Source organism: Balaenoptera physalus (genome assembly GCF_965194825.1).
Source record: "Balaenoptera physalus genome assembly, chromosome: 1".
NCBI classification, from domain to species: Eukaryota; Metazoa; Chordata; class Mammalia; order Artiodactyla; family Balaenopteridae; genus Balaenoptera; species Balaenoptera physalus.
The window spans coordinates 68,675,441-68,700,843 of NC_138882.1; the positions used below are offsets into that span (position 1 = coordinate 68,675,441).

Below are 25,403 nucleotides of genomic sequence, written 5' to 3' on the forward strand. Positions count from 1 at the left end.
ATCTTCTGGGTTTCTCATGCATGTTTTCGATGTAGGAAGATGCCCTTGAACCTGGAGATTTGGGACCCATGGGATGGGTACCACGCAGTATTTCTTTAAAGGGTCTGCGTTTGCTCATCCAACCTCACCAAACCTCTCAGCCCCAAGAGTGTCCACCCTTATGTCTCAAACAGCTGTGGGTCTAGATATGGTCAATCCAGGTGGCATCACAGCCCCTGAACGAATTTTGTAAGAATTTCTCTCTCTTTCACTGTCTTTGATTCACGGGTTTTTAAAAGTAATTGATTTTTATAATGGGGTTTTCCTGGTTTTCACTGCTCTGATTTTGCCACTTTACACCCACTTGACTCACTTACAGAGAGATATCAATGCATAGGTTTCAAGATTCTTACTAGTCAGATATATTCTTGGGCGGTGAATAGGGGGTGTTGAGTCCAATTCATTGAGCAAGGAGTAGGTCTTGTCTGTTACATATTGGGTTTATGGAACGGTATCTGAGCTAATTTGAAACCCTTGTTTTATGCATCACCCCACCTCACCTTTCCCGTAAAGCAGCCATAGTGTGTTTTCTAAACGTGTGACTCTATTCTGTTTTGTAATTCAGTTCAAGGGTAGCGGTTTTTACATTCCCTCTATAAGTGATATCTTATGATAAGTGTCTTTTTCTGTGTGACTTATTTCACTTAGAATCGTCGTACCTAAATCCACTCATCATGCTGCTACTAGCATTATGACGTTGTTTTCATGGCTGAGTGATATTCCATTGTACATAAGGACCACAACTTCTTTATCCATTTTTCTCTTTCCTGGGATATTTAAGGTGTAACGAAGTGGAGGTTCTTGTCAACAGAGCAGCCCTAAACTTTGGGGTGCCTGTGTCTTGCTGATTTTTAGTTTTCCCAATTTATACGCCCATGAGTGGAAGTGCCCTATGCTCCCTAAGCTGAGTTTTTTAGATGTTTCAGGACACACCGTGCACTTCTCCAGAGTGGCTGTTGGCAATTTACATCCCGCCCATCAGCGTAGCCAGGCTCCCGTTTCTCCATGGCCTGTCCTGCATTTCTGGTTTTCACACTGTATTCAGCATGGCCCTTTTGACCGATGGGAAGCGAGACTTCTTTGTAGCGCTGATTTTCCTTTCCAGTTTGCGTGGTTGGCCAAAAAGGGCGTATGCGTTTTTTCCTGAATATATTCAGGAAAAAACGCATACGCCCTTTTTGGCCAAGGGCATCATTGTCGAGGTTTTGCCGCTTTTCCTGGGCTTTAAAGGCGATTCGAATCTCCCTCCTGAAATCTGTTTCCTGCAATTCTGCCTTGCTTTCCAATCCTCTTCGTTTCCTTCCCTCAATATATTTGTGGAGGAGAGTCATCATTTATAAGTCTGCAGGTTTGTGAATTGCAGTGCCCCTGAGTTCCATTTTTCAACTCGCTTTCTTGGGAGCTGGCCGCAAAAGCGCAGGATTGCTTCAGGCCCTATTCTGGTCCCGGGCGGCAGGCTGAGCCTGTGGTTAATTCTTCTTCCTGATGGGAAAATAGAGTGACCTGTGCCTGTCCCAACACCTAGAGCTAGTCTCTCATTGGTTCCCCCTCTTCCCATTCATCCTCAGGACAAATTGCAACCTGTACGGAACAGGAGGTTAAAGGTGCTGATTCTCCAAGGAGGGAGATTGCTAGTAAAGCGGCTGGAATGGCGAACCCGAGCACAAGGAGATGAGAAATGAGGTGCGTTTTAGAAACCTTTCCCGATCACACGGTGTACCATCTTCTGGGTTTCTCATGCATGTTTTCGATGTAGGAAGATGCCCTTGAACCTGGAGATTTGGGACCCATGGGATGGGTACCACGCAGTATTTCTTTAAAGGGTCTGCGTTTGCTCATCCAACCTCACCAAACCTCTCAGCCCCAAGAGTGTCCACCCTTATGTCTCAAACAGCTGTGGGTCTAGATATGGTCAATCCAGGTGGCATCACAGCCCCTGAACGAATTTTGTAAGAATTTCTCTCTCTTTCACTGTCTTTGATTCACGGGTTTTTAAAAGTAATTGATTTTTATAATGGGGTTTTCCTGGTTTTCACTGCTCTGATTTTGCCACTTTACACCCACTTGACTCACTTACAGAGAGATATCAATGCATAGGTTTCAAGATTCTTACTAGTCAGATATATTCTTGGGCGGTGAATAGGGGGTGTTGAGTCCAATTCATTGAGCAAGGAGTAGGTCTTGTCTGTTACATATTGGGTTTATGGAACGGTATCTGAGCTAATTTGAAACCCTTGTTTTATGCATCACCCCACCTCACCTTTCCCGTAAAGCAGCCATAGTGTGTTTTCTAAACGTGTGACTCTATTCTGTTTTGTAATTCAGTTCAAGGGTAGCGGTTTTTACATTCCCTCTATAAGTGATATCTTATGATAAGTGTCTTTTTCTGTGTGACTTATTTCACTTAGAATCGTCGTACCTAAATCCACTCATCATGCTTCTACTAGGCTTATGACGTTGATTTCATGGCTGAGTGATATTCCATTGTACATAAGGACCACAACTTCTTTATCCATTTTTCTCTTTCCTGGGATATTTAAGGTGTAACGAAGTGGAGGTTCTTGTCAACAGAGCAGCCCTAAACTTTGGGGTGCCTGTGTCTTGCTGATTTTTAGTTTTCCCAATTTATACGCCCATGAGTGGAAGTGCCCTATGCTCCCTAAGCTGAGTTTTTTAGATGTTTCAGGACACACCGTGCACTTCTCCAGAGTGGCTGTTGGCAATTTACATCCCGCCCATCAGCGTAGCCAGGCTCCCGTTTCTCCATGGCCTGTCCTGCATTTCTGGTTTTGACACTGTATTCAGCATGGCCCTTTTGACCGATGGGAAGCGAGACTTCTTTGTAGCGCTGATTTGCCTTTCCAGTTTGCTTGGTTGGCCAAAAAGGGCGTATGCGTTTTTTCCTGGATATATTCAGGAAAAAACGCATACGCCCTTTTTGGCCAAGGGCATCATTGTCGAGGTTTTGCCGATTTTCCTGGGCTTTAAAGGCGATTCGAATCTCCCTCCTGAAATCTGTTTCCTGCAATTCTGCCTTGCTTTCCAATCCTCTTCGTTGCCTTCCCTCAATATATTTGTGGACGAGAGTCATCATTTATAAGTCTGCAGGTTTGTGAATTGCAGTGCCCCTGAGCTCCATTTTTCAACTCGCTTTCTTGGGAGCTGGCCGCAAAAGCGCAGGATTGCTTCAGGCCCTATTCTGGTCCCGGGCGGCAGGCTGAGCCTGTGGTTAATTCTTCTTCCTGATGGGAAAATAGAGTGACCTGTGCCTGTCCCAACACCTAGAGCTAGTCTCTCATTGGTTCCCCCTTTTCCCGTTCATCCTCAGGACAAATTGCAACCTGTACGGAACAGGAGGTTAAAGGTGCTGATTCTCCAAGGAGGGAGATTGCTAGTAAAGCGGCTGGAATGGCGAACCCGAGCACAAGGAGATGAGAAATGAGGTGCGTTTTAGAAACCTTTCCCGATCACACGGTGTACCATCTTCTGGGTTTCTCATGCATGTTTTCGATGTAGGAAGATGCCCTTGAACCTGGAGATTTGGGACCCATGGGATGGGTACCACGCAGTATTTCTTTAAAGGGTCTGCGTTTGCTCATCCAACCTCACCAAACCTCTCAGCCCCAAGAGTGTCCACCCTTATGTCTCAAACAGCTGTGGGTCTAGATATGGTCAATCCAGGTGGCATCACAGCCCCTGAACGAATTTTGTAAGAATTTCTCTCTCTTTCACTGTCTTTGATTCACGGGTTTTTAAAAGTAATTGATTTTTATAATGGGGTTTTCCTGGTTTTCACTGCTCTGATTTTGCCACTTTACACCCACTTGACTCACTTACAGAGAGATATCAATGCATAGGTTTCAAGATTCTTACTAGTCAGATATATTCTTGGGCGGTGAATAGGGGGTGTTGAGTCCAATTCATTGAGCAAGGAGTAGGTCTTGTCTGTTACATATTGGGTTTATGGAACGGTATCTGAGCTAATTTGAAACCCTTGTTTTATGCATCACCCCACCTCACCTTTCCCGTAAAGCAGCCATAGTGTGTTTTCTAAACGTGTGACTCTATTCTGTTTTGTAATTCAGTTCAAGGGTAGCGGTTTTTACATTCCCTCTGTAAGTGATATCTTATGATAAGTGTCTTTTTCTGTGTGACTTATTTCACTTAGAATCGTCGTACCTAAATCCACTCATCATGCTTCTACTAGGCTTATGACGTTGATTTCATGGCTGAGTGATATTCCATTGTACATAAGGACCACAACTTCTTTATCCATTTTTCTCTTTCCTGGGATATTTAAGGTGTAACAAAGTGGAGGTTCTTGTCAACAGAGCAGCCCTAAACTTTGGGGTGCCTGTGTCTTGCTGATTTTTAGTTTTCCCAATTTATACGCCCATGAGTGGAAGTGTCCTATGCTCCCTAAGCTGAGTTTTTTAGATGTTTCAGGACACACCGTGCACTTCTCCAGAGTGGCTGTTGGCAATTTACATCCCGCCCATCAGCGTAGCCAGGCTCCCGTTTCTCCATGGCCTGTCCTGCATTTCTGGTTTTGACACTGTATTCAGCATGGCCCTTTTGACCGATGGGAAGCGAGACTTCTTTGTAGCGCTGATTTGCCTTTCCAGTTTGCTTGGTTGGCCAAAAAGGGCGTATGCGTTTTTTCCTGGATATATTCAGGAAAAAACGCATACGCCCTTTTTGGCCAAGGGCATCATTGTCGAGGTTTTGCCGATTTTCCTGGGCTTTAAAGGCGATTCGAATCTCCCTCCTGAAATCTGTTTCCTGCAATTCTGCCTTGCTTTCCAATCCTCTTCGTTGCCTTCCCTCAATATATTTGTGGACGAGAGTCATCATTTATAAGTCTGCAGGTTTGTGAATTGCAGTGCCCCTGAGCTCCATTTTTCAACTCGCTTTCTTGGGAGCTGGCCGCAAAAGCGCAGGATTGCTTCAGGCCCTATTCTGGTCCCGGGCGGCAGGCTGAGCCTGTGGTTAATTCTTCTTCCTGATGGGAAAATAGAGTGACCTGTGCCTGTCCCAACACCTAGAGCTAGTCTCTCATTGGTTCCCCCTCTTCCCGTTCATCCTCAGGACAAATTGCAACCTGTACGGAACAGGAGGTTAAAGGTGCTGATTCTCCAAGGAGGGAGATTGCTAGTAAAGCGGCTGGAATGGCGAACCCGAGCACAAGGAGATGAGAAATGAGGTGCGTTTTAGAAACCTTTCCCGATCACACGGTGTACCATCTTCTGGGTTTCTCATGCATGTTTTCGATGTAGGAAGAGGCCCTTGAACCTGGAGATTTGGGACCCATGGGATGGGTACCACGCAGTATTTCTTTAAAGGGTCTGCGTTTGCTCATCCAACCTCACCAAACCTCTCAGCCCCAAGAGTGTCCACCCTTATGTCTCAAACAGCTGTGGGTCTAGATATGGTCAATCCAGGTGGCATCACAGCCCCTGAACGAATTTTGTAAGAATTTCTCTCTCTTTCACTGTCTTTGATTCACGGGTTTTTAAAAGTAATTGATTTTTATAATGGGGTTTTCCTGCTTTTCACTGCTCTGATTTTGCCACTTTACACCCACTTGACTCACTTACAGAGAGATATCAATGCATAGGTTTCAAGATTCTTACTAGTCAGATATATTCTTGGGCGGTGAATAGGGGGTGTTGAGTCCAATTCATTGAGCAAGGAGTAGGTCTTGTCTGTTACCTATTGGGTTTATGGAACGGTATCTGAGCTAATTTGAAACCCTTGTTTTATGCATCACCCCACCTCACCTTTCCCGTAAAGCAGCCATAGTGTGTTTTCTAAACGTGTGACTCTATTCTGTTTTGTAATTCAGTTCAAGGGTAGCGGTTTTTACATTCCCTCTATAAGTGATATCTTATGATAAGTGTCTTTTTCTGTGTGACTTATTTCACTTAGAATCGTCGTACCTAAATCCACTCATCATGCTTCTACTAGGCTTATGACGTTGATTTCATGGCTGAGTGATATTCCATTGTACATAAGGACCACAACTTCTTTATCCATTTTTCTCTTTCCTGGGATATTTAAGGTGTAACGAAGTGGAGGTTCTTGTCAACAGAGCAGCCCTAAACTTTGGGGTGCCTGTGTCTTGCTGATTTTTAGTTTTCCCAATTTATACGCCCATGAGTGGAAGTGCCCTATGCTCCCTAAGCTGAGTTTTTTAGATGTTTCAGGACACACCGTGCACTTCTCCAGAGTGGCTGTTGGCAATTTACATCCCGCCCATCAGCGTAGCCAGGCTCCCGTTTCTCCATGGCCTGTCCTGCATTTCTGGTTTTGACACTGTATTCAGCATGGCCCTTTTGACCGATGGGAAGCGAGACTTCTTTGTAGCGCTGATTTGCCTTTCCAGTTTGCTTGGTTGGCCAAAAAGGGCGTATGCGTTTTTTCCTGGATATATTCAGGAAAAAACGCATACGCCCTTTTTGGCCAAGGGCATCATTGTCGAGGTTTTGCCGATTTTCCTGGGCTTTAAAGGCGATTCGAATCTCCCTCCTGAAATCTGTTTCCTGCAATTCTGCCTTGCTTTCCAATCCTCTTCGTTGCCTTCCCTCAATATATTTGTGGACGAGAGTCATCATTTATAAGTCTGCAGGTTTGTGAATTGCAGTGCCCCTGAGCTCCATTTTTCAACTCGCTTTCTTGGGAGCTGGCCGCAAAAGCGCAGGATTGCTTCAGGCCCTATTCTGGTCCCGGGCGGCAGGCTGAGCCTGTGGTTAATTCTTCTTCCTGATGGGAAAATAGAGTGACCTGTGCCTGTCCCAACACCTAGAGCTAGTCTCTCATTGGTTCCCCCTCTTCCCGTTCATCCTCAGGACAAATTGCAACCTGTACGGAACAGGAGGTTAAAGGTGCTGATTCTCCAAGGAGGGAGATTGCTAGTAAAGCGGCTGGAATGGCGAACCCGAGCACAAGGAGATGAGAAATGAGGTGCGTTTTAGAAACCTTTCCCGATCACACGGTGTACCATCTTCTGGGTTTCTCATGCATGTTTTCGATGTAGGAAGAGGCCCTTGAACCTGGAGATTTGGGACCCATGGGATGGGTACCACGCAGTATTTCTTTAAAGGGTCTGCGTTTGCTCATCCAACCTCACCAAAACTCTCAGCCCCAAGAGTGTCCACCCTTATGTCTCAAACAGCTGTGGGTCTAGATATGGTCAATCCAGGTGGCATCACAGCCCCTGAACGAATTTTGTAAGAATTTCTCTCTCTTTCACTGTCTTTGATTCACGGGTTTTTAAAAGTAATTGATTTTTATAATGGGGTTTTCCTGCTTTTCACTGCTCTGATTTTGCCACTTTACACCCACTTGACTCACTTACAGAGAGATATCAATGCATAGGTTTCAAGATTCTTACTAGTCAGATATATTCTTGGGCGGTGAATAGGGGGTGTTGAGTCCAATTCATTGAGCAAGGAGTAGGTCTTGTCTGTTACCTATTGGGTTTATGGAACGGTATCTGAGCTAATTTGAAACCCTTGTTTTATGCATCACCCCACCTCACCTTTCCCGTAAAGCAGCCATAGTGTGTTTTCTAAACGTGTGACTCTATTCTGTTTTGTAATTCAGTTCAAGGGTAGCGGTTTTTACATTCCCTCTATAAGTGATATCTTATGATAAGTGTCTTTTTCTGTGTGACTTATTTCACTTAGAATCGTCGTACCTAAATCCACTCATCATGCTTCTACTAGGCTTATGACGTTGATTTCATGGCTGAGTGATATTCCATTGTACATAAGGACCACAACTTCTTTATCCATTTTTCTCTTTCCTGGGATATTTAAGGTGTAACGAAGTGGAGGTTCTTGTCAACAGAGCAGCCCTAAACTTTGGGGTGCCTGTGTCTTGCTGATTTTTAGTTTTCCCAATTTATACGCCCATGAGTGGAAGTGCCCTATGCTCCCTAAGCTGAGTTTTTTAGATGTTTCAGGACACACCGTGCACTTCTCCAGAGTGGCTGTTGGCAATTTACATCCCGCCCATCAGCGTAGCCAGGCTCCCGTTTCTCCATGGCCTGTCCTGCATTTCTGGTTTTGACACTGTATTCAGCATGGCCCTTTTGACCGATGGGAAGCGAGACTTCTTTGTAGCGCTGATTTGCCTTTCCAGTTTGCTTGGTTGGCCAAAAAGGGCGTATGCGTTTTTTCCTGGATATATTCAGGAAAAAACGCATACGCCCTTTTTGGCCAAGGGCATCATTGTCGAGGTTTTGCCGATTTTCCTGGGCTTTAAAGGCGATTCGAATCTCCCTCCTGAAATCTGTTTCCTGCAATTCTGCCTTGCTTTCCAATCCTCTTCGTTGCCTTCCCTCAATATATTTGTGGACGAGAGTCATCATTTATAAGTCTGCAGGTTTGTGAATTGCAGTGCCCCTGAGCTCCATTTTTCAACTCGCTTTCTTGGGAGCTGGCCGCAAAAGCGCAGGATTGCTTCAGGCCCTATTCTGGTCCCGGGCGGCAGGCTGAGCCTGTGGTTAATTCTTCTTCCTGATGGGAAAATAGAGTTACCTGTGCCTGTCCCAACACCTAGAGCTAGTCTCTCATTGGTTCCCCCTCTTCCCGTTCATCCTCAGGACAAATTGCAACCTGTACGGAACAGGAGGTTAAAGGTGCTGATTCTCCAAGGAGGGAGATTGCTAGTAAAGCGGCTGGAATGGCGAACCCGAGCACAAGGAGATGAGAAATGAGGTGCGTTTTAGAAACCTTTCCCGATCACACGGTGTACCATCTTCTGGGTTTCTCATGCATGTTTTCGATGTAGGAAGAGGCCCTTGAACCTGGAGATTTGGGACCCATGGGATGGGTACCACGCAGTATTTCTTTAAAGGGTCTGCGTTTGCTCATCCAACCTCACCAAACCTCTCAGCCCCAAGAGTGTCCACCCTTATGTCTCAAACAGCTGTGGGTCTAGATATGGTCAATCCAGGTGGCATCACAGCCCCTGAACGAATTTTGTAAGAATTTCTCTCTCTTTCACTGTCTTTGATTCACGGGTTTTTAAAAGTAATTGATTTTTATAATGGGGTTTTCCTGCTTTTCACTGCTCTGATTTTGCCACTTTACACCCACTTGACTCACTTACAGAGAGATATCAATGCATAGGTTTCAAGATTCTTACTAGTCAGATATATTCTTGGGCGGTGAATAGGGGGTGTTGAGTCCAATTCATTGAGCAAGGAGTAGGTCTTGTCTGTTACCTATTGGGTTTATGGAACGGTATCTGAGCTAATTTGAAACCCTTGTTTTATGCATCACCCCACCTCACCTTTCCCGTAAAGCAGCCATAGTGTGTTTTCTAAACGTGTGACTCTATTCTGTTTTGTAATTCAGTTCAAGGGTAGCGGTTTTTACATTCCCTCTATAAGTGATATCTTATGATAAGTGTCTTTTTCTGTGTGACTTATTTCACTTAGAATCGTCGTACCTAAATCCACTCATCATGCTTCTACTAGGCTTATGACGTTGATTTCATGGCTGAGTGATATTCCATTGTACATAAGGACCACAACTTCTTTATCCATTTTTCTCTTTCCTGGGATATTTAAGGTGTAACGAAGTGGAGGTTCTTGTCAACAGAGCAGCCCTAAACTTTGGGGTGCCTGTGTCTTGCTGATTTTTAGTTTTCCCAATTTATACGCCCATGAGTGGAAGTGCCCTATGCTCCCTAAGCTGAGTTTTTTAGATGTTTCAGGACACACCGTGCACTTCTCCAGAGTGGCTGTTGGCAATTTACATCCCGCCCATCAGCGTAGCCAGGCTCCCGTTTCTCCATGGCCTGTCCTGCATTTCTGGTTTTGACACTGTATTCAGCATGGCCCTTTTGACCGATGGGAAGCGAGACTTCTTTGTAGCGCTGATTTGCCTTTCCAGTTTGCTTGGTTGGCCAAAAAGGGCGTATGCGTTTTTTCCTGGATATATTCAGGAAAAAACGCATACGCCCTTTTTGGCCAAGGGCATCATTGTCGAGGTTTTGCCGATTTTCCTGGGCTTTAAAGGCGATTCGAATCTCCCTCCTGAAATCTGTTTCCTGCAATTCTGCCTTGCTTTCCAATCCTCTTCGTTGCCTTCCCTCAATATATTTGTGGACGAGAGTCATCATTTATAAGTCTGCAGGTTTGTGAATTGCAGTGCCCCTGAGCTCCATTTTTCAACTCGCTTTCTTGGGAGCTGGCCGCAAAAGCGCAGGATTGCTTCAGGCCCTATTCTGGTCCCGGGCGGCAGGCTGAGCCTGTGGTTAATTCTTCTTCCTGATGGGAAAATAGAGTGACCTGTGCCTGTCCCAACACCTAGAGCTAGTCTCTCATTGGTTCCCCCTCTTCCCGTTCATCCTCAGGACAAATTGCAACCTGTACGGAATAGGAGGTTAAAGGTGCTGATTCTCCAAGGAGGGAGATTGCTAGTAAAGCGGCTGGAATGGCGAACCCGAGCACAAGGAGATGAGAAATGAGGTGCGTTTTAGAAACCTTTCCCGATCACACGGTGTACCATCTTCTGGGTTTCTCATGCATGTTTTCGATGTAGGAAGAGGCCCTTGAACCTGGAGATTTGGGACCCATGGGATGGGTACCACGCAGTATTTCTTTAAAGGGTCTGCGTTTGCTCATCCAACCTCACCAAACCTCTCAGCCCCAAGAGTGTCCACCCTTATGTCTCAAACAGCTGTGGGTCTAGATATGGTCAATCCAGGTGGCATCACAGCCCCTGAACGAATTTTGTAAGAATTTCTCTCTCTTTCACTGTCTTTGATTCACGGGTTTTTAAAAGTAATTGATTTTTATAATGGGGTTTTCCTGGTTTTCACTGCTCTGATTTTGCCACTTTACACCCACTTGACTCACTTACAGAGAGATATCAATGCATAGGTTTCAAGATTCTTACTAGTCAGATATATTCTTGGGCGGTGAATAGGGGGTGTTGAGTCCAATTCATTGAGCAAGGAGTAGGTCTTGTCTGTTACCTATTGGGTTTATGGAACGGTATCTGAGCTAATTTGAAACCCTTGTTTTATGCATCACCCCACCTCACCTTTCCCGTAAAGCAGCCATAGTGTGTTTTCTAAACGTGTGACTCTATTCTGTTTTGTAATTCAGTTCAAGGGTAGCGGTTTTTACATTCCCTCTATAAGTGATATCTTATGATAAGTGTCTTTTTCTGTGTGACTTATTTCACTTAGAATCGTCGTACCTAAATCCAGTCATCATGCTTCTACTAGGCTTATGACGTTGATTTCATGGCTGAGTGATATTCCATTGTACATAAGGACCACAACTTCTTTATCCATTTTTCTCTTTCCTGGGATATTTAAGGTGTAACGAAGTGGAGGTTCTTGTCAACAGAGCAGCCCTAAACTTTGGGGTGCCTGTGTCTTGCTGATTTTTAGTTTTCCCAATTTATACGCCCATGAGTGGAAGTGCCCTATGCTCCCTAAGCTGAGTTTTTTAGATGTTTCAGGACACACCGTGCACTTCTCCAGAGTGGCTGTTGGCAATTTACATCCCGCCCATCAGCGTAGCCAGGCTCCCGTTTCTCCATGGCCTGTCCTGCATTTCTGGTTTTGACACTGTATTCAGCATGGCCCTTTTGACCGATGGGAAGCGAGACTTCTTTGTAGCGCTGATTTGCCTTTCCAGTTTGCTTGGTTGGCCAAAAAGGGCGTATGCGTTTTTTCCTGGATATATTCAGGAAAAAACGCATACGCCCTTTTTGGCCAAGGGCATCATTGTCGAGGTTTTGCCGATTTTCCTGGGCTTTAAAGGCGATTCGAATCTCCCTCCTGAAATCTGTTTCCTGCAATTCTGCCTTGCTTTCCAATCCTCTTCGTTGCCTTCCCTCAATATATTTGTGGACGAGAGTCATCATTTATAAGTCTGCAGGTTTGTGAATTGCAGTGCCCCTGAGCTCCATTATTCAACTCGCTTTCTTGGGAGCTGGCCGCAAAAGAGCAGGATTGCTTCAGGGCCTATTCTGGTCCCGGGCGGCAGGCTCAGCCTGTGGTTAATTCTTCTTCCTGATGGGAAAATAGAGTGACCTGTGCCTGTCCCAACACCTAGAGCTAGTCTCTTATTGGTTCCCCCTCTTCCCGTTCATCCTGAGGACAAATTGCAACCTGTACGGAACAGGAGGTTAAAGGTGCTGATTCTCCAAGGAGGGAGATTGCTAGTAAAGCGGCTGGAATGGCGAACCCGAGCACAAGGAGATGAGAAATGAGGTGCGTTTTAGAAACCTTTCCCGATCACACGGTGTACCATCTTCTGGGTTTCTCATGCATGTTTTCGATGTAGGAAGATGCCCTTGAACCTGGAGATTTGGGACCCATGGGATGGGTACCACGCAGTATTTCTTTAAAGGGTCTGCGTTTGCTCACCCAACCTCACCAAACCTCTCAGCCCCAAGAGTGTCCACCCTTATGTCTCAAACAGCTGTGGGTCTAGATATGGTCAATCCAGGTGGCATCACAGCCCCTGAACGAATTTTGTAAGAATTTCTCTCTCTTTCACTGTCTTTGTTTCACGGGTTTTTAAAAGTAATTGATTTTTATAATGGGGTTTTCCTGCTTTTCACTGCTCTGATTTTGCCACTTTACACCCACTTGACTCACTTACAGAGAGATATCAATGCATAGGTTTCAAGATTCTTACTAGTCAGATATATTCTTGGGCGGTGAATAGGGGGTGTTGAGTCCAATTCGTTGAGCAAGGAGTAGGGCTTGTGTATTACATATTGGGTTTATGGAACGGTATCTGAGCTAATTTGAAACCCTTGTTTTATGCATCACCCCACCTCACCTTTCCCGTAAAGCAGCCATAGTGTGTTTTCTAAACGTGTGACTCTATTTTGTTTTGTAATTCAGTTCAAGGGTAGCGGTTTTTACATTCCCTCTATAAGTGATATCTTATGATAAGTGTCTTTTTCTGTGTGAGTTATTTCACTTAGAATCGTCGTACCTAAATCCACTCATCATGCTGCTACTAGCCTTATGACGTTGATTTCATGGCTGAGTGATATTCCATTGTACATAAGGACCACAACTTCTTTATCCATTTTTCTCTTTCCTGGGATATTTAAGGTGTAACGAAGTGGAGGTTCTTGTCAACAGAGCAGCCCTAAACTTTGGGGTGCCTGTGTCTTGCTGATTTTTAGTTTTCCCAATTTATACGCCCATGAGTGGAAGTGCCCTATGCTCCCTAAGCTGAGTTTTTTAGATGTTTCAGGACACACCGTGCACTTCTCCAGAGTGGCTGTTGGCAATTTACATCCCGCCCATCAGCGTAGCCAGGTTCCCGTTTCTCCATGGCCTGTCCTGCATTTCTGGTTTTCACACTGTATTCAGCATGGCCCTTTTGACCGATGGGAAGCGAGACTTCTTTGTAGCGCTGATTTTCCTTTCCAGTTTGCGTGGTTGGCCAAAAAGGGCGTATGCGTTTTTTCCTGAATATATTCAGGAAAAAACGCATACGCCCTTTTTGGCCAAGGGCATCATTGTCGAGGTTTTGCCGATTTTCCTGGGCTTTAAAGGCGATTCGAATCTCCCTCCTGAAATCTGTTTCCTGCAATTCTGCCTTGCTTTCCAATCCTCTTCGTTTCCTTCCCTCAATATATTTGTGGAGGAGAGTCATTATTTATAAGTCTGCAGGTTTGTGAATTGCAGTGCCCCTGAGCTCCATTTTTCAACTCGCTTTCTTGGGAGCTGGCCGCAAAAGCGCAGGATTGCTTCAGGCCCTATTCTGGTCCCGGGCGGCAGGCTGAGCCTGTGGTTAATTCTTCTTCCTGATGGGAAAATAGAGTGACCTGTGCCTGTCCCAACACCTAGAGCTAGTCTCTCATTGGTTCCCCCTCTTCCCGTTCATCCTCAGGACAAATTGCAACCTGTACGGAACAGGAGGTTAAAGGTGCTGATTCTCCCAGGAGGGAGATTGCTAGTAAAGCGGCTGGAATGGCGAACCCGAGCACAAGGAGATGAGAAATGAGGTGCGTTTTAGAAACCTTTCCCGATCACACGGTGTACCATCTTCTGGGTTTCTCATGCATGTTTTCGATGTAGGAAGAGGCCCTTGAACCTGGAGATTTGGGACCCATGGGATGGGTACCACGCAGTATTTCTTTAAAGGGTCTGCGTTTGCTCATCCAACCTCACCAAACCTCTCAGCCCCAAGAGTGTCCACCCTTATGTCTCAAACAGCTGTGGGTCTAGATATGGTCAATCCAGGTGGCATCACAGCCCCTGAACGAATTTTGTAAGAATTTCTCTCTCTTTCACTGTCTTTGATTCACGGGTTTTTAAAAGTAATTGATTTTTATAATGGGGTTTTCCTGCTTTTCACTGCTCTGATTTTGCCACTTTACACCCACTTGACTCACTTACAGAGAGATATCAATGCATAGGTTTCAAGATTCTTACTAGTCAGATATATTCTTGGGCGGTGAATAGGGGGTGTTGAGTCCAATTCGTTGAGCAAGGAGTAGGGCTTGTGTATTACATATTGGGTTTATGGAACGGTATCTGAGCTAATTTGAAACCCTTGTTTTATGCATCACCCCACCTCACCTTTCCCGTAAAGCAGCCATAGTGTGTTTTCTAAACGTGTGACTCTATTCTGTTTTGTAATTCAGTTCAAGGGTAGCGGTTTTTACATTCCCTCTATAAGTGATATCTTATGATAAGTGTCTTTTTCTGTGTGACTTATTTCACTTAGAATCGTCGTACCTAAATCCACTCAACATGCTTCTACTAGGCTTATGACGTTGATTTCATGGCTGAGTGATATTCCATTGTACATAAGGACCACAACTTCTTTATCCATTTTTCTCTTTCCTGGGATATTTAAGGTGTAACGAAGTGGAGGTTCTTGTCAACAGAGCAGCCCTAAACTTTGGGGTGCCTGTGTCTTGCTGATTTTTAGTTTTCCCAATTTATACGCCCATGAGTGGAAGTGCCCTATGCTCCCTAAGCTGAGTTTTTTAGATGTTTCAGGACACACCGTGCACTTCTCCAGAGTGGCTGTTGGCAATTTACATCCCGCCCATCAGCGTAGCCAGGCTCCCGTTTCTCCATGGCCTGTCCTGCATTTCTGGTTTTGACACTGTATTCAGCATGGCCCTTTTGACCGATGGGAAGCGAGACTTCTTTGTAGCGCTGATTTGCCTTTCCAGTTTGCTTGGTTGGCCAAAAAGGGCGTATGCGTTTTTTCCTGGATATATTCAGGAAAAAACGCATACGCCCTTTTTGGCCAAGGGCATCATTGTCGAGGTTTTGCCGATTTTCCTGGGCTTTAAAGGCGATTCGAATCTCCCTCCTGAAATCTGTTTCCTGCAATTCTGCCTTGCTTTCCAATCCTCTTCGTTGCCTTCCCTCAATATATTTGTGGACGAGAGTCATCATTTATAAGTCTGCAGGTTTGTGAATTGCAGTGCCCCTGAGCTCCATTATTCAACTCGCTTTCTTGGGAGCTGGCCGCAAAAGAGCAGGATTGCTTCAGGGCCTATTCTGGTCCCGGGCGGCAGGCTCAGCCTGTGGTTAATTCTTCTTCCTGATGGGAAAATAGAGTGACCTGTGCCTGTCCCAACACCTAGAGCTAGTCTCTTATTGGTTCCCCCTCTTCCCGTTCATCCTGAGGACAAATTGCAACCTGTACGGAACAGGAGGTTAAAGGTGCTGATTCTCCAAGGAGGGAGATTGCTAGTAAAGTGGCTGGAATGGCGAACCCGAGCACAAGGAGATGAGAAATGAGGTGCGTTTTAGAAACCTTTCCCGATCACACGGTGTACCATCTTCTGGGTTTCTCATGCATGTTTTCGATGTAGGAAGATGCCCTTGAACCTGGAGATTTGGGACCCATGGGATGGGTACCACGCAGTATTTCTTTAAAGGGTCTGCGTTTGCTCACCCAACCTCACCAAACCTCTCAGCCCCAAGAGTGTCCACCCTTATGTCTCAAACAGCTGTGGGTCTAGATATGGTCAATCCAGGTGGCATCACAGCCCCTGAACGAATTTTGTAAGAATTTCTCTCTCTTTCACTGTCTTTGTTTCACGGGTTTTTAAAAGTAATTGATTTTTATAATGGGGTTTTCCTGCTTTTCACTGCTCTGATTTTGCCACTTTACACCCACTTGACTCACTTACAGAGAGATATCAATGCATAGGTTTCAAGATTCTTACTAGTCAGATATATTCTTGGGCGGTGAATAGGGGGTGTTGAGTCCAATTCGTTGAGCAAGGAGTAGGGCTTGTGTATTACATATTGGGTTTATGGAACGGTATCTGAGCTAATTTGAAACCCTTGTTTTATGCATCACCCCACCTCACCTTTCCCGTAAAGCAGCCATAGTGTGTTTTCTAAACGTGTGACTCTATTTTGTTTTGTAATTCAGTTCAAGGGTAGCGGTTTTTACATTCCCTCTATAAGTGATATCTTATGATAAGTGTCTTTTTCTGTGTGAGTTATTTCACTTAGAATCGTCGTACCTAAATCCACTCATCATGCTGCTACTAGCCTTATGACGTTGATTTCATGGCTGAGTGATATTCCATTGTACATAAGGACCACAACTTCTTTATCCATTTTTCTCTTTCCTGGGATATTTAAGGTGTAACGAAGTGGAGGTTCTTGTCAACAGAGCAGCCCTAAACTTTGGGGTGCCTGTGTCTTGCTGATTTTTAGTTTTCCCAATTTATACGCCCATGAGTGGAAGTGCCCTATGCTCCCTAAGCTGAGTTTTTTAGATGTTTCAGGACACACCGTGCACTTCTCCAGAGTGGCTGTTGGCAATTTACATCCCGCCCATCAGCGTAGCCAGGTTCCCGTTTCTCCATGGCCTGTCCTGCATTTCTGGTTTTCACACTGTATTCAGCATGGCCCTTTTGACCGATGGGAAGCGAGACTTCTTTGTAGCGCTGATTTTCCTTTCCAGTTTGCGTGGTTGGCCAAAAAGGGCGTATGCGTTTTTTCCTGAATATATTCAGGAAAAAACGCATACGCCCTTTTTGGCCAAGGGCATCATTGTCGAGGTTTTGCCGATTTTCCTGGGCTTTAAAGGCGATTCGAATCTCCCTCCTGAAATCTGTTTCCTGCAATTCTGCCTTGCTTTCCAATCCTCTTCGTTTCCTTCCCTCAATATATTTGTGGACGAGAGTCATTATTTATAAGTCTGCAGGTTTGTGAATTGCAGTGCCCCTGAGCTCCATTTTTCAACTCGCTTTCTTGGGAGCTGGCCGCAAAAGCGCAGGATTGCTTCAGGCCCTATTCTGGTCCCGGGCGGCAGGCTGAGCCTGTGGTTAATTCTTCTTCCTGATGGGAAAATAGAGTGACCTGTGCCTGTCCCAACACCTAGAGCTAGTCTCTCATTGGTTCCCCCTCTTCCCGTTCATCCTCAGGACAAATTGCAACCTGTACGGAACAGGAGGTTAAAGGTGCTGATTCTCCCAGGAGGGAGATTGCTAGTAAAGCGGCTGGAATGGCGAACCCGAGCACAAGGAGATGAGAAATGAGGTGCGTTTTAGAAACCTTTCCCGATCACACGGTGTACCATCTTCTGGGTTTCTCATGCATGTTTTCGATGTAGGAAGAGGCCCTTGAACCTGGAGATTTGGGACCCATGGGATGGGTACCACGCAGTATTTCTTTAAAGGGTCTGCGTTTGCTCATCCAACCTCACCAAACCTCTCAGCCCCAAGAGTGTCCACCCTTATGTCTCAAACAGCTGTGGGTCTAGATATGGTCAATCCAGGTGGCATCACAGCCCCTGAACGAATTTTGTAAGAATTTCTCTCTCTTTCACTGTCTTTGATTCACGGGTTTTTAAAAGTAATTGATTTTTATAATGGGGTTTTCCTGCTTTTCACTGCTCTGATTTTGCCACTTTACACCCACTTGACTCACTTACAGAGAGATATCAATGCATAGGTTTCAAGATTCTTACTAGTCAGATATATTCTTGGGCGGTGAATAGGGGGTGTTGAGTCCAATTCGTTGAGCAAGGAGTAGGGCTTGTGTATTACATATTGGGTTTATGGAACGGTATCTGAGCTAATTTGAAACCCTTGTTTTATGCATCACCCCACCTCACCTTTCCCGTAAAGCAGCCATAGTGTGTTTTCTAAACGTGTGACTCTATTCTGTTTTGTAATTCAGTTCAAGGGTAGCGGTTTTTACATTCCCTCTATAAGTGATATCTTATGATAAGTGTCTTTTTCTGTGTGACTTATTTCACTTAGAATCGTCGTACCTAAATCCACTCAACATGCTTCTACTAGGCTTATGACGTTGATTTCATGGCTGAGTGATATTCCATTGTACATAAGGACCACAACTTCTTTATCCATTTTTCTCTTTCCTGGGATATTTAAGGTGTAACGAAGTGGAGGTTCTTGTCAACAGAGCAGCCCTAAACTTTGGGGTGCCTGTGTCTTGCTGATTTTTAGTTTTCCCAATTTATACGCCCATGAGTGGAAGTGCCCTATGCTCCCAAAGCTGAGTTTTTTAGATGTTTCAGGACACACCGTGCACTTCTCCAGAGTGGCTGTTGGCAATTTACATCCCGCCCATCAGCGTAGCCAGGCTCCCGTTTCTCCATGGCCTGTCCTGCATTTCTGCTTTTGACACTGTATTCAGCATGGCCCTTTTGACCGATGGGAAGCGAGACTTCTTTGTAGCGCTGATTTGCCTTTCCAGTTTGCTTGGTTGGCCAAAAAGGGCGTATGCGTTTTTTCCTGGATATATTCAGGAAAAAACGCATACGCCCTTTTTGGCCAAGGGCATCATTGTCGAGGTTTTGCCGATTTTCCTGGGCTTTAAAGGCGATTCGAATCTCCCTCCTGAAATCTGTTTCCTGCAATTCTGCCTTGCTTTCCAATCCTCTTCGTTGCCTTCCCTCAATATATTTGTGGACGAGAGTCATCATTTATAAGTCTGCAGGTTTGTGAATTGCAGTGCCCCTGAGCTCCATTTTTCAACTCGCTTTCTTGGGAGCTGGCCGCAAAAGAGCAGGATTGCTTCAGGGCCTATTCTGGTCCCGGGCGGCAGGCTCAGCCTGTGGTTAATTCTTCTTCCTGATGGGAAAATAGAGTGACCTGTGCCTGTCCCAACACCTAGAGCTAGTCTCTTATTGGTTCCCCCTCTTCCCGTTCATCCTGAGGACAAATTGCAACCTGTACGGAACAGGAGGTTAAAGGTGCTGATTCTCCAAGGAGGGAGATTGCTAGTAAAGCGGCTGGAATGGCGAACCCGAGCACAAGGAGATGAGAAATGAGGTGCGTTTTAGAAACCTTTCCCGATCACACGGTGTACCATCTTCTGGGTTTCTCATGCATGTTTTCGATGTAGGAAGATGCCCTTGAACCTGGAGATTTGGGACCCATGGGATGGGTACCACGCAGTATTTCTTTAAAGGGTCTGCGTTTGCTCATCCAACCTCACCAAACCTCTCAGCCCCAAGAGTGTCCACCCTTATGTCTCAAACAGCTGTGGGGCTAGATATGGTCAATCCAGGTGGCATCACAGCCCCTGAACGAATTTTGTAAGAATTTCTCTCTCTTTCACTGTCTTTGATTCACGGGTTTTTAAAAGTAATTGATTTTTATAATGGGGTTTTCCTGGTTTTCACTGCTCTGATTTTGCCACTTTACACCCACTTGACTCACTTACAGAGAGATATCAATGCATAGGTTTCAAGATTCTTACTAGTCAGATATATTCTTGGGCGGTGAATAGGGGGTGTTGAGTCCAATTCATTGAGCAAGGAGTAGGTCTTGTCTGTTACATATTGGGTTTATGGAACGGTATCTGAGCTAATTTGAAACCCTTGTTTTATGCATCACCCCACCTCACCTTTCCCGTAAAGCAGCCATAGTGTGTTTTCTAAACGTGTGACTCTATTCTGTTTTGTAATTCAGTTCAAGGGTAGCGGTTTTTACATTCCCTCTATAAGTGATATCTTATGATAAGTGTCTTTTTCTGTGTGACTTATTTCACTTAGAATCGTCGTACCTAAATCCACTCATCATGCTGCTACTAGCCTTATGACGTTGATTTCATGGCTGAGTGATATTCCATTGTACATAAGGACCACAACTTCTTTATCCATTTTTCTCTTTCCTGGGATATTTAAGGTGTAACGAAGTGGAGGTTCTTGTCAACAGAGCAGCCCTAAACTTTGGGGTGCCTGTGTCTTGCTGATTTTTAGTTTTCCCAATTTATACGCCCATGAGTGGAAGTGCCCTATGCTCCCAAAGCTGAGTTTTTTAGATGTTTCAGGACACACCGTGCACTTCTCCAGAGTGGCTGTTGGCAATTTACATCCCGCCCATCAGCGTAGCCAGGCTCCCGTTTCTCCATGGCCTGTCCTGCATTTCTGCTTTTGACACTGTATTCAGCATGGCCCTTTTGACCGATGGGAAGCGAGACTTCTTTGTAGCGCTGATTTGCCTTTCCAGTTTGCTTGGTTGGCCAAAAAGGGCGTATGCGTTTTTTCCTGGATATATTCAGGAAAAAACGCATACGCCCTTTTTGGCCAAGGGCATCATTGTCGAGGTTTTGCCGATTTTCCTGGGCTTTAAAGGCGATTCGAATCTCCCTCCTGAAATCTGTTTCCTGCAATTCTGCCTTGCTTTCCAATCCTCTTCGTTGCCTTCCCTCAATATATTTGTGGACGAGAGTCATCATTTATAAGTCTGCAGGTTTGTGAATTGCAGTGCCCCTGAGCTCCATTTTTCAACTCGCTTTCTTGGGAGCTGGCCGCAAAAGAGCAGGATTGCTTCAGGGCCTATTCTGGTCCCGGGCGGCAGGCTCAGCCTGTGGTTAATTCTTCTTCCTGATGGGAAAATAGAGTGACCTGTGCCTGTCCCAACACCTAGAGCTAGTCTCTTATTGGTTCCCCCTCTTCCCGTTCATCCTGAGGACAAATTGCAACCTGTATGGAACAGGAGGTTAAAGGTGCTGATTCTCCAAGGAGGGAGATTGCTAGTAAACTGGCTGGAATGGCGAACCCGAGCACAAGGAGATGAGAAATGAGGTGCGTTTTAGAAACCTTTCCCGATCACACGGTGTACCATCTTCTGGGTTTCTCATGCATGTTTTCGATGTAGGAAGATGCCCTTGAACCTGGAGATTTGGGACCCATGGGATGGGTACCACGCAGTATTTCTTTAAAGGGTCTGCGTTTGCTCACCCAACCTCACCAAACCTCTCAGCCCCAAGAGTGTCCACCCTTATGTCTCAAACAGCTGTGGGTCTAGATATGGTCAATCCAGGTGGCATCACAGCCCCTGAACGAATTTTGTAAGAATTTCTCTCTCTTTCACTGTCTTTGATTCACGGGTTTTTAAAAGTAATTGATTTTTATAATGGGGTTTTCCTGCTTTTCACTGCTCTGATTTTGCCACTTTACACCCACTTGACTCACTTACAGAGAGATATCAATGCATAGGTTTCAAGATTCTTACTAGTCAGATATATTCTTGGGCGGTGAATAGGGGGTGTTGAGTCCAATTCGTTGAGCAAGGAGTAGGGTTTGTGTATTACATATTGGGTTTATGGAACGGTATCTGAGCTAATTTGAAACCCTTGTTTTATGCATCACCCCACCTCACCTTTCCCGTAAAGCAGCCATAGTGTGTTTTCTAAACGTGTGACTCTATTTTGTTTTGTAATTCAGTTCAAGGGTAGCGGTTTTTACATTCCCTCTATAAGTGATATCTTATGATAAGTGTCTTTTTCTGTGTGACTTATTTCACTTAGAATCGTCGTACCTAAATCCACTCATCATGCTGCTACTAGCCTTATGACGTTGATTTCATGGCTGAGTGATATTCCATTGTACATAAGGACCACAACTTCTTTATCCATTTTTCTCTTTCCTGGGATATTTAAGGTGTAACGAAGTGGAGGTTCTTGTCAACAGAGCAGCCCTAAACTTTGGGGTGCCTGTGTCTTGCTGATTTTTAGTTTTCCCAATTTATAGGCCTATGAGTGGAAGTGCCCTATGCTCCCTAAGCTGAGTTTTTTAGATGTTTCAGGACACACCGTGCACTTCTCCAGAGTGGCTGTTGGCAACTTACATCCCGCCCATCAGCGTAGCCAGGCTCCCGTTTCTCCATGGCCTGTCCTGCATTTCTGGTTTTGACACTGTATTCAGCATGGCCCTTTTGACCGATGGGAAGCGAGACTTCTTTGTATCGCTGATTTGCCTTTCCAGTTTGCTTGGTTGGCCAAAAAGGGCGTATGCGTTTTTTCCTGAATATATTCAGGAAAAAACGCATACGCCCTTTTTGGCCAAGGGCATCATTGTCGAGGTTTTGCCGATTTTCCTGGGCTTTAAAGGCGATTCGAATCTCCCTGCTGAAATCTGTTTCCTGCAATTCTGCCTTGCTTTCCAATCCTCTTCGTTGCCTTCCCTCAATATATTTGTGGACGAGAGTCATCATTTATAAGTCTGCAGGTTTGTGAATTGCAGTGCCCCTGAGCTCCATTTTTCAACTCGCTTTCTTGGGAGCTGGCCGCAAAGGCGCAGGATTGCTTCAGGCCCTATTCTGGTCCCGGGCGGCATGCTGAGCCTGTGGTAAATTCTTCTTCCTGATGGTAAAATAGAGTGACCTGTGCCTGTCCCAACACCTAGAGCTAGTCTCTCATTGGTTCCCCCTCTTACCGTTCATCCTCAGGACAAATTGCCACCTGTACGGAACAGGAGGTTAAAGGTGCTGATTCTCCAAGGAGGGAGATTGCTAGTAAAGCGGCTGGAATGGCGAACCCGAGCACAAGGAGATGAGAAATGAGGTGCGTTTTAGAAACCTTTCCCGATCACACGGTGTACCATCTTCTGGGTTTCTCATGCATGGTTTCGATGTAGGAAGATGCCCTTGAACCTGGAGATTTGGGACCCATGGGATGGGTACCACGCAGTATTATTTTAAAGGGTCTGCGTTTGCTCACCCAACCTCACTAAACCTCTGAGCCCCAAGAGTGTCCACCCTTATGTCTCAATCAGCTGTGGGTCTAGGTATCGTCAATCCAGGTGGCATCACAGCCCCTGAACGAATTTTGTAAGAATTTCTCTCTCTTTCACTGTCTTTGTTTCACGGGTTTTTAAAAGTAATTGATTTTTATAATGGGGTTTATCTGCTTTTCACTGCTGTGTTTCTGCTGCTTTACACCCACTTGACTCACTTACAAAGAGATATCAATACATAGGTTTTAACATTCTTACAAGTCAGATATATTCTTGGGCGGTGAATAGGGGGTGTTGAGTCCAATTCACTGAGCAAGGAGTAGGTCTTGTCTATTACATATTGGGTTTATGGAACGGTATCTGAGCTAATTTGAAACCCTTGTTTTATGCATCACTCCATCTCACCTTTCCCGTTAAGCAGCCATAGTGTGTTTTCTAAACGTGTGACTCTGTTCTGTTTTGTAATTCAGTTCAAGGGTAACGGTTTTTACATTCCCTCTATAAGTGATATCTTATGATAAGTGTCTTTTTCTGTGTGACTTATTTCACTTAGAATCGTCGTACCTAAATCAACTCATCAAGCTGCTACTAGCCTTATGACGTTGATTTCATGGCTGAGTGATATTCAATTGTACATGAGGATCACAACTTCTTTATCCAATTTTCTCTTTCCTGGGATATTTAAGGTGTAACGAAGTGGAGGTTCTTGTCAACAGAGCAGCCCTAAACTTTGGGGTGCCTCTGTCTTGCTGATTTTTAGTTTTCCCAATTTATACGCCCATGAGTGGAATTGCCCTATGCTCTCTAAGCTGAGGTTTTTAGATGTTTCAGGACACACCGTACACTTCTCCAGAGTGGCTGTTGGCAATTTACATCACACCCATCAGCGTAGCGAGGTTCCCGTTTCTCCATGGCCTGTCCTGCCTTTCTGGTTTTGACACTTGATTCAGCATGGCCCTTTTGACCGATGGGAAGCGAGACTTCTTTGTAGCGCTGATTTGCCTTTCCAGGTTGCTTGGTTGGCCAAAAAGGGCGTATGCGTTTTTTCCTGAATATATTCAGGAAAAAACGCATACGCCCTTTTTGGCCAAGGGCATCATTATCGAGGTTTTGCCGCTTTTCCTGTGCTTTAAAGGCGATTCGAATCTCCCTCCTGAAATCCGTTTCCTGCATTTCTACCTTGCTTTCAAATGCTCTTCGTTGCCTTCCCTCAATATATTTGTGGACGAGAGTCATCATTTATAAGTCTGCAGGTTTGTGAATTGCAGTGCCCCTGAGCTCCATTTTTCAACTCGCTTTCTTGGGAGCTGGCCGCAAAAGCGCAGGATTGCTTCAGGCCCTATTCTGGTCCCGGGCGGCATGCTGAGCCTGTGGTAAATTCTTCTTCCTGATGGTAAAATAGAGTGACCTGTGCCTGTCCCAACACCTAGAGTTAGTCTCTCATTGGTTCCCCCTCTTCCCGTTCATCCTCAGGACAAATTGCCACCTGTACGGAACAGGAGGTTAAAGGTGCTGATTCTCCCAGGAGGGAGATTGCTAGTAAAGCGGCTGGAATGGCGAACCCGAGCACAAGGAGATGAGAAATGAGGTGCGTTTTAGAAACCTTTCCCGATCACACGGTGTACCATCTTCTGGGTTTCTCATGCATGTTTTCGATGTAGGAAGATGCCCTTGAACCTGGAGATTTGGGACCCATGGGATGGGTACCACGCAGTATTATTTTAAAGGGTCTGCGTTTGCTCCCCCAACCTCACTAAAACTCTCAGCCCCAAGAGTGTCCACCCTTATGTCTCAATCAGCTGTGGGTCTAGGTATCGTCAATCCAGGTGGCATCACAGCCCCTGAACGAATTTTGTAAGAATTTCTCTCTCTTTCACTGTCTTTGTTTCACGGGTTTTTAAAAGTAATTGATTTTTATAATGGGGTTTATCTGCTTTTCACTGCTGTGTTTCTGCTGCTTTACACCCACTTGACTCACTTACAGAGAGATATCAATACATAGGTTTTAAGATTCTTACTAGTCAGATATATTCTTGGGCGGTGAATGGGGGGTGTTGAGTCCAATTCACTGAGCAAGGAGTAGGTCTGGTCTATTACATATTGGGTTTATGGAACGGTATCTGAGCTAATTTGAAACCCTTGTTTTATGCATCACCCCACCTCACCTTTCCCGTTAAGCAGCCATAGTGTGTTTTCTAAACGTGTGACTCTGTTCTGTTTTGTAATTCAGTTCAAGGGTAGCGGTTTTTACATTCCCTCTATAAGTGATATCTTATGACAAGTGTCTTTTTCTGTGTGACTTATTTCACTTAGAATCGTCGTACCTAAATCCACTCAGCATCCTGCTACTAGCCTTATGACGTTGATTTCATGGCTGACTAATATTCCA

At 45.1% G+C, this 25,403-nt stretch overlaps 1 long non-coding RNA gene across 1 annotated transcript in view; it reads left to right on the forward strand.

Annotated features, from left to right (window-relative positions):
• Nucleotides 1-25,188, forward strand: part of LOC309649503 — a 1,121,016-nt gene extending 1,095,828 nt beyond the window's left edge. Inside the window, exons 3-4 of the long non-coding RNA XR_014257164.1 lie at nt 22,728-22,842; nt 24,488-25,188. This is a non-coding gene — a long non-coding RNA (uncharacterized lncRNA). The remainder of the gene's footprint in view (nt 1-22,727; nt 22,843-24,487) is intronic.
• The last annotated feature ends 215 nt before the right edge of the window (nt 25,189-25,403 follow it).